The 10,406-nt window shown below is 34.2% G+C and overlaps 1 long non-coding RNA gene across 1 annotated transcript; it reads right to left on the minus strand.

The window, feature by feature from the left end:
• Positions 1-2,662: 2,662 nt before the first annotated feature.
• On the minus strand, positions 2,663-7,218 carry LOC138696289 (uncharacterized). The gene is made up of 6 exons (XR_011331311.1): positions 6,995-7,218; positions 6,166-6,354; positions 4,530-4,638; positions 4,231-4,436; positions 4,071-4,149; positions 2,663-2,982 (listed from the first exon to the last, which is right to left on the minus strand). It is a non-coding gene; the product is annotated as an uncharacterized lncRNA (long non-coding RNA).
• Positions 7,219-10,406: the final 3,188 nt, after the last annotated feature.

Here is a 10,406-nt window from a genome sequence, read left to right on the forward strand (position 1 = left end):
CTATAATATCACTTTTACCCAAAACATTAAGGCTGCTATTATCCACAAAACAACTCATGTCTATGTTCTGTATCCCTGAATACAACTAGATTTGAATAAACACCAATAAAGAAAGAACAAATTTACCAACTCAAGTTTCTACACTGCAAGTAAATGGTAAAGTGGAGAATTGAAACAGTAAACGACTTTAACGGCATTACAAACAGTTACAACAATGGACAAAAATCACAGAATTCAAACTAGAGAATGTTTAAAAGTGTAGGTCATATCAAATGCCAAGGGTGGGTAAAATCTGTCCACTAACAAATACTTCAAATTATTAGTCTGCTATATTTGAAATCTGAAACAGAACACATGTGTGCATACTTGATCATGTTAGAGACAAATAGAGTAAAGGTAAAAGCTGCCAGATTTCATTAATTAAAAAAAATTTAGAAAATAAAAAGGGTGGGCAATTTTTTCCCAACCGTGATAATGCTAGGGTTAAGCGAGAAAATAATTATTTTATGCCCATTGATTGACGCCTTTTTTGCTCCTCTATTGACATTCGAGACAATTGAATCCTTCCGTTTACTGAAGCCTTTTCTGTCTGGAAGTTGTTAAAAGATAACACAGCTTTAACATTTTATGAGACATGTAATTAAGTCCTTTTAGCTTAGAAAGTTTTGAAGAACTATGAGAAAATTATTCCCTTCTGCGGAGCGACTCATATGTGAAACATTTTAACAATATGATACACAGGAACATACTAGTTAATACTTATTATAATGCTGTAATTACTCACGTTTCGTTATTTAGGTCTAATGCACTATCCTCTGATACATGTTCGTCTGAATTGGTTTTGGAAGTGGCCTGAAGAGGACATGAACTATTAGCAATGATGTCATGAATTTCTTTTCTCCTTCTCCGTTTTTCACATCTGTCCAATCTCAGATTATCTGTTGATTTTCGTTTCAAGCAAGACTGCGCCAGAGCTTTTGTGGGTACAGCGTCTACTTTCAGATTACGACTGCTTTTTGGTTCATAATTTAGGAGTTTCTGCTTTAAAGGTACTTCGTAACTTGACTCCTCAAAATGAAGTCAACATATTCGAGCTGAAACAACATTAAATCTTAAGATTTTTACGCCCTTTTCTTTTCGCTCAAAGCAATCTATGGAATAAGTCAAACAATAAGTTTAACATGAAAATATATTTTGCAAATGAGTTGCGAAGCAAATAAAATTTAGTAACATGCGAGAAAACTCATCGTGCTGTAAATTGACTTCATCCTCCCTTCTACAAGCCTGCAACCATTGTTTTGCCAAGTCTTCATTCTTCGGAAACCTATAATATTTTACGTCAGTTCCTTTTGTTTTTCGATTGTAAATCAAAAAACCAGATACTGCATATCCAGGCATACTAATAACATGTGTCACATTAATAGCATTACTGATACAAGAATAACATTCAATATTATATATATATATATATATATATATATATATATATATATATATATATATATAAAAACAAAGAATTAACACCGTGCACGTACACACAACAGCTGTTTGTTTTGTTCCTCGAGCACTGCGGTGCAAATTAGCGCGCCGCTGCTGCTTCCCAAGTGACGACATGCGCAGTAGAAAACGAGTTTGAGTCAACCGTCTGCTACACCATTATATTCCCACCACGGGTGAAACCCAACAGGTAGAGGCAATGACTACTAGATTTGGCAATGCTGGTTCTATTGTATTTCTGCCACGCGGCTAGGGGTTGAGTAGAGGATGGGAGTTTATGAGGGATTACCAATTCCAAGAACAGAGGCCGTCATGTTTCCGAGCCAAGTATAACTCACGTTTTAAACATAGTCCGAATCTCGCTATGTTAATATTTGTATATATGGACGTAATTCCATCCCTCTGCGCTAGATGTCAGGTCCGCGATTTTTCGCACTCACGCCAACTCGGCACAACATATAGTGACGTACTAAAAAATCCAAGATGGCCGTACTTCAGTCTTACCAACTTTGAACGTACAGCAATAATATTCTTTTCAATAAATTGAACAAATTGTCAGTGGAGAGCATTTAAAAATTGTGGATCAGAATAAAACAAACTCTGAAAAAAGTAAAACAATTTATGCCACGAAAGATGGTATTATGTGCCGTAAATAAAATTTGAAGAACAATTTAAATGGTCATGTCTTAAAAAAAATTATTCTTAAAAACTACATTACATTCATCACTATTATTTTCCATTTCTTTTGCTGCACATATTCCTCTTTAATAGATATAGATACGCATGTATAAATATAATTAAAAAGTACAATGAGAAAAGTGAAATTTTATTTTTAACTAACCAAGTAGGCCTAATGAAAATTTAAAAATCATACTTACTTTTCACGACCAATCTCTATACAAAAAAAAAAAAAAAATAAACTTTAATTTTGTATAATAAGGATTTGTTTCAACCAAATGAAAGGACAACTTAAGTATTTTTATTATTTCAGGATTAATGGAGAAGGGTGATGTAATTATATATATATATATATATATATATATATATATATATTATATTGTTGTATAACATTATGGAATGCTGACAAGTTGATGTATTGAATCAGCATTACACAATTCTAATATCCCGACTTTTGCCTCAGGACTAAGGGAATACTTCGACAAAGGACAGATTGCAAATAACTTTATTTTATATCTTCATTATACAAATTTAACATAAAGCACAGTTAGGCAACAACAAAAATACACAATGAACAATCAACTGTATTATTTTCTGTATAACAGCACACTTACTTTATTTTTCTGAAAAATACAAAGTGATATAAAAAGAAAATAACTATGGTTTTGGATAGACATATTATGTTTGCTCCAGCATTTGCATCAGCCATAATTCTTAAATTAGTAATTATATTACCAAATTTCCAGACGTCCTCTTCCTTAACCAACCTCTTGATAATGTTTGGTGGCATCATGGGATCCTTTGAGACTAAAAGAAAGACAGAATTTGATTTAACACAGAAATTGTCAATGTTGAAAGAGGATCTGTGCATGTTTAATATAAGAAAGTAATTACACATAGCTCCATTTAACAATAACTGAATTAATTTTTAGTAGAATTATAGTGGACATTATGGTGACAATACTGGACTGGACAATTAATCATGTAAATATCAGTAGAAAAGGGGGGGGGGGAATTAAAACTAAAATAAAAAATATATTATGTTGTACACAGAATGAAAATTAATACTGCATAAATAACATTGTACTGGTATCTAAAATATGACATCAGGCTTTGAAACAGAAATGTTGAAAATAAGCCAAACTTTCAGTGCAATCTAGCTCAAGGATCTGGCAAGTTTTGTAGCAAAATACCACCCTCACAGAATCCTTTGCTTTTGAAGGTACACAAATCTAACTATATCATATTTCGTGAAAAAAATAGTGGTACTGATATAAGACATCATATTATCAGACACTTTCACTTTCCTCTGAATTAATGGTGGCCTCTGATATGCCTGTCTAGCTGGAAGTCATTGTGCAAAATGTTAACCCTCATGGCATGGATGTCGGAGAGGTTGGTGTATCTGAGAGACCAACGAAATAAGCCTCACTGGCTTCTTGGAACATCATGATAGCTAATCCCTGGAAGGGAAACTCTATCGTTAAGTCCTAAGCAACAGAAAAAACACAACTTGAATTTATCAATGATGAGATCGTCTAGCATCCTTGTATTTGAATGTACAGCAATCTATCTGTAGACATATCATATTTTGTAAAAAAATAGTGGGTTTTGATATGAGGTGTCTGATCATCAGAGATATTTTCACTTTTCTTAAATTAGCGGGGGCCTCTGATGCACCTGTCCTGCTGTATGTCGTGCAAAATGGTAACCCTCATGGCCTGGATGGTGGAGAGGTTGGTGTATCGAAAACCAGCCTCCTATGACACACCTTGGGCAATGATTGTGTTGATAAATTGGTCTACACAACTCGCTTCATATGGCTGAATGACAAACAATTAACCACCATTGGGGGGGGGGGGGGGGGGGGAGGAAATTACTTATGAATTACTTACATTTAGAGAATCACCTTTCCAAGTATCGTTTATTCCTGTTTGCATTGTCTGGCAATGGTAACCCCAGTCTCAGTCATGTCTACAAAATTCACATTTAAACATAAATAATGCAATTTAACATCACAGTTCATTACTCAGATTCTACAGAAATTATATTTACCATTAACTGATCTCGTCTCCTTTCGTTGTGGGTTTGTATTCTGCAATTTTATTGTGGTAGAAAGCATTATCCATAACAATAATCGAAGGACCTAAATTTCTCAACCCAACAATAAGCTACCTTTCCACCCACTTCTGGATTGTATTCATGGCACCATAGTAATCTTGGCCAGTCTTCAAATTGGATGCAAAAAGTTAAATCTGCATCTATAAAAGAGACAAGATATTTAGATTCTAGATAGAACACATAATAAAAGTTACTACACTATACATAGTTTAATAGTATTGTAGTTATATTACCAGGTTCCAGCTTGTACAATGACCAGTCTTCCTTCCACAGCAGGTCGATGCATAACTCCTTGAACCTTACCACCAACGATACTGGTTTGCTCCATGAATGTGTTGCAGTCTATGAAATACATACATGGAATTAATAATGTTACAACATTTATTCCCTTTACTATCTTAAAATATTGTAATAAAGCCTGCCATTCATAAAAATCCACGTTTCATCCAGAAAAACAACAGACTTTGGACCCTCACTTTTCATATTTCTCACATATTCTCTTAAAATTAATATTTTTACTTTCTCTTACTAATGTGAGATTGCCCTCTTTTTTCAATTTAAACTACACTTCCTTCAAAACTGTCCTTAATGACGAACGTGATCCTTCAAATGAAGTATGTAATCATAGTTTCCTGTTACATGGCCCAGTACCAGCATGGCTGTTACTCTTTTTCCTGAACAGGAATGAAAATAGTACCGGTAGTGGTAAATAAGAAGTAATTATAAGAGTAAAGTCTACAGTCTTTTAACTTATTAAAAATAAAAAAAAAATAAAAATGTTACTGCCATAATTTTCTTCATCTCGATTCGGTCTATCATATACAAATCTTGCAATGACTTCCTTGGAAAAATTATCTGATGCCAGTTATAGATTGTGGATATTTCTTGTTTTTCCCTGGTGTAGACAGCATATGCCTCTTTTCAGATTTGGTAATAATTATTTCTATTGCATTCTATGAATGCTGTGAAAAAAGTATGGAGATTATATATTTTATTTTACTTACAAATGCCTTTTAAGGAACCCAGAGGTTTTTGCTGTCCTCACATAAGCCCACCATTCGTCCCTATCCTGAACAATATTAATCCAGTCCCTAGCATCATATTCCACCTCCCTCAAAATATTATCCTCCCATCTACGTCTCGGCCTCTCCAAGGGTCTTCAAACTAACTCTATATGCATTTATGGACTCACTCATTCGTGCTACATACCCTGCCCACATCAAACGTCTGGATTTAATAATGTTAGGTGAAGACTATAATGCTTGCAGTTGTGCGTTGTGTAACTTTCTCCATTCTCCTGTAACTTCATCCCTCTTAGTCCCAAATATTTTCCTAAGAACTTTACACTCTAACACCCTTAATCTCTGTTCCCCTCTCAAAGTGAGAGTCCAATTTAATGCTTTTTATACATACATGCCTGTGGTGTAACAATATCTGGAACAAGTAAACATATAATATGCTCCTTTTTAATTATTCCTATAGCCTTAAAGATTATGGTAATACATTGAAGTACTTGGGACAATAATAAAAATATTCTTCTGGGTTATTGAATACGTATTTTTTTTTTTACTTAATTTCTAACACGAATATTTTTATACATACAAAAGGTTATCAGTGATGGGACTTTACTTTATTTGGGACTTGTATTTCTAAGTAAGCTTAAAATTTTTCAAAATTCAGTTGCATGTAAACTCAACCACATGCACTAGTTTATCATGAAGTTGCATTAGATTAGGTTACAGAAAAGTCTTCGTATGTTAAATTATGTGTAAATATTTTTTAACACACTATCATGGATGCATCCTTATTGAATAAGATCTGTACTGATCCCGTCAAATATTATCTATAAAAACAGGTAGGCCTTCTTACAAGGGATTTGCAATTCTTGCCATTAGAACCGCTTTGGTTTGACAGATATCTTCATATTCTGCTTCAGCCTTCAATTGTCTGTACATATTAACCACTGCTTATTGTAAGCTGCTCTGCAACGAAAGTATTTTCTTTCTTGATGTAGGCCTATAAGTTCTTCAGACTCTTTCCTTCTGGACATGTTATAACCTTAAAATAAAGTGATTATTGCATTTTAAAATATGAACTACATTTAACCTAACTTCAATCTTGATTTTATTCACTTTCATTAGACTGAATATTTGTAAGGTTATGTAAAATTATATTACGTAATTCTCCAAAATAACTGCACCATAGGAGACACTGTTTTCCTTTGTTCCACTGACTTCTGTTAGATTTTAACACATGGTTTTAGTTTGGAGCTATAAATACTTTCAACATAAAAGTCATTTGATACCTGTATATTCTAATGGATAATTGGAAGTTTTTATAACAGCAAACTAATAAACCACGTGTTTATCGCTATATACATCTCTCATAAGCCAGTGAAACATGCCTTCTTTGATGTAGCTTCTCTGGATAATACCTTATATTATGATAAAAATGTAATTGTTATATCATATAATTTATTTTTATATGGATAATGTTTTAAAGTTAAAATAATGCTCTTACCTCAGCAGAATCATCTGTAGGCCTAATTATAAATTTCACTATTCTAGAATATAAGTATGCCTATGTAATATAATATATTAATACATACTAAATAACAGTGAATCTTAATACAACACAACATTCTAATATGTTAATTTATTGTAATATTGCAATATAATGCTCCAAAATTTCTACTTACCTAGAAACATACAATACCGGTAGTTCTGATAATAGCAATAATTCCGCCACATAGTTGTATTATGTGATGTGATGGAAATAGTAACTTCACGTACAACTCGCAATTCCCGGAATATATTATATATATTATAATCGCGATATAAAATACACGCACAATATTACGTTTGAATAAATCTAGTGAATTTTAAATGGAGTAGCGGGTAGGCCTGAATAATAATGCCAAGTGTACCAACATAAGAACTACAAAATGACTATCATGATATCTAGAACATGTGGGCATGGATAAATATATATATATATGTATATATATATATATATATATATATATATATATATTTATCCATGATGTGGGTGTTGAAGTAAGTGTTGCCAGTAGTGAAGTGAACCTGGGCGCTGCAAAAACACTAGATTTCAGCTGGTGATCACGTAATGGGGGGAAAATGTTGAAGTTGCATCTTAGTACCTCAAGATATGCTGTGCGCTGCTAGTATACAGCTGCCCGGTATTATTATAGTAAGGTATTTGATAATAGTAGCTTAATCGGAACTGTTATAGGCCTACTTACGGTAGATCTATATACCGGCAAATTAGAGATAACAAAAGAGTTAATAATATACAACACAATATTGAATATTATGAAAGTACAAAGTATCAAATCAAGCAGCTTATTAAAACTCGAATTCATGTAATAAAACACCTCTTTCTAATTTAGTTTTAAATTGTAATAATGTCCCGTAATACCTGACGGCACTAGGTAAAGAATTCCAGAGGAAAAGTGATGTTATGGTGAAGGAAGATAAATATAAACAAGTTCCGTGATGAGGAATAGAAAGAACCAATTGACACTGATTACGAGGTGTTGTGAGAAACTGAAACAGTAATGCCAGATAATTTGAAGTTTAAGTACCTATGAAGAATTTCACTAGAAGTGACAGGAAATGTATGATTCTTCTTTTCCTCACATGAATCCACTGAGTAGTTTGAGAGGCAGCGTTACATTGTAAAATTTTCTACTATTACAGACAAATCATATGGATGCATTATGAACACGTTAAAATCTTTCAGCTAGGTTGGTATTTAGGTTGGTTAACCAAGAATCACAGTAATCTAAATGAGGTATCGTAAGTGTTTCAATAAGGTTATTTTTTTAGGATAAGCGGTAGATTTTTTTTTATATATATTCTGATTATGTAGTTGGGTTTTTCAGACATTTTTCCCAATAGTAAATCGGATGTCAGGTAATCTCATGGCGAATCCTCGGTTTCATTTCGCCAAATACCGTATCGTTATCGCCAATGCTACCGACGCTAAATAACCTAATAGGTGATACAGCGTCATTAAATATCATACAAAAAAGAAGATAAAACATATTTCCGAAAGATAAATTTCCTGTATTTTTGTTGATGCACACTCACTAATCAATGAAAGACTATTTAGTATTTTTCGAGAAGGGATGAACAACGATACATTTATCATCTATATTTGTTTCAGTTTTACTACAATTGTCTGAACTTAATATCTGTGTTTAATCTTTGAATAGATGGACAGCTTCTACATACCGATACCGATATTTGCATGCTTTCTTGCAACCGAGCATTTATCTGTTAATGCAGCACGTTATTTTTACTCCCCAAGAATGATGAAAATATTTTTACTGTAATTTAATTAAACATTTCTTTATGAAATTGAGTAAGTGTAAAAATAAAAAAATGAATTCAGTGATGCAAATTGATTTTATCAGATTCATTTAAAAAGATAAATTTTCTTATCAGAAGTAATTAGGTATTAAATTACTATAATCTGGTTTAAGAGACCATTACTAGCTTTCAGTCATCTGATGATTCCTTTCATTTTTGTTTTTCATTGTCATAATAATAATAATAATAATAATAATAATAATAATAATAATAATAATAATCCGTGGCGCTACAGTCCACGAAGGGCCAAGACCGACCAGCCGGCTGCTGGTCTCACGGCCACATGCCGAAGCAGAGGTAGACGATCATCCAACCAAAATGGAGGTTTCATGTGGTTAGCACGATGAGCCCCCCACCCGTTATAGCTGGTTTGCATAACCGAATTTCGCTACCTATCGTAGCTCCCAAAGTGCATCACGATGCTGGGTGGGCACCGGTCCCATACATTGGCCGAAATTTCATGAGAAAAATTTTTCCCCCATGAGGACCCGAACCAGCGCGCATTCCGTAACTCGTGTCCTAGGCAGGATGCCTTAGACTACGACGCCACGGCGCGGGACTTTCATTGTCCTGCTCTCGCAAAATTAAGAGGATTTATGCTGAAAAAATTCTGCGTTGTATCAGGGTACACCAGCACGTATAATACGTCATTCAGTTTCGGGAATGAAACTACAGATGCGTTGGTCTGATTGTGTTATTGTTATTTCGGTTTACAAATGGAGAGTATGGGTCTATGATAAGATAAGTAATTAATGAAATGCATGCAAAATAATATTTTCCTTTACTATGAAGCTTCATTATGAAATTAGTGTCAGTTCACAACAAATTTTTAATTTCAAATTTTACCGTGCGTGTTTATTATCAGTTATCACTTTAACATTAGGCCTACATAAATGGCGATTTCAAATCAAAGGAATGGCCGCGCTGCTCTCGTTCCGAGATATTGCTAAGAGAGGCCACGCGGCACGGCTAATTTTATACGCCACTTCAGCATCCTCACTTCTGTAGCGAGGGGAGATGGCATTATTGGCGTGGTCACACAAATTACATTGGTTCATGACGTAATTAATATTAACATTGTCTGTGGGTCATAGTCTTGTTACAATGTATATTTGAAATTCTGCCATATCTTGTTTCACCAAAGATGTCGGAACAGGTGTCCATACTCGGTGCGGGAAAGACGTATTGTACGTCAAATTCGTGGCTTGTCATGGTTATCATCAGCAGCACTCCGATTTCGAGCATCCCCAGGTTCACCTAACGTCTTGGATGTTCTAGTCACCGTGGAGCTGCTAAGAAAGTAGCACTTAATGGTCCCATAAGAGTGGCTTAAGTGCGTGTTGGCTTGTCTCGTCTCGTCCTTCAACCTCTGCAACCCAATCCAAACCAAGTGAGTATATTATTTTATAGACATACAAAGTTATTTGATGCAAGTTAGTTTTCCCCCAAAAATCATATAATATGAAAGGTCAGTTAGCCCATTAAAAAAGAATAACTCCCACAGAGGTTAAATAAATTCACCTGCCTATGAGCAACACTTGTGGTAAAATATTTTTTGCAGCGTAACTTCTAAAGGGAACAGTACATGAGGAGGGTGGGTAAGCGAGCGAAACTACGTACGACCTTGAACACTTCAGAACTCTGTGTTCCACTATAAATAAGTCGGAAGGAGCTTCAGGAATCTATCTATTATTCCCCATTTAGGGAAGGGTACGG

The sequence above is a fragment of the Periplaneta americana genome, chromosome 3 (assembly GCF_040183065.1).
Source record: "Periplaneta americana isolate PAMFEO1 chromosome 3, P.americana_PAMFEO1_priV1, whole genome shotgun sequence".
NCBI classification, from domain to species: Eukaryota; Metazoa; Arthropoda; class Insecta; order Blattodea; family Blattidae; genus Periplaneta; species Periplaneta americana.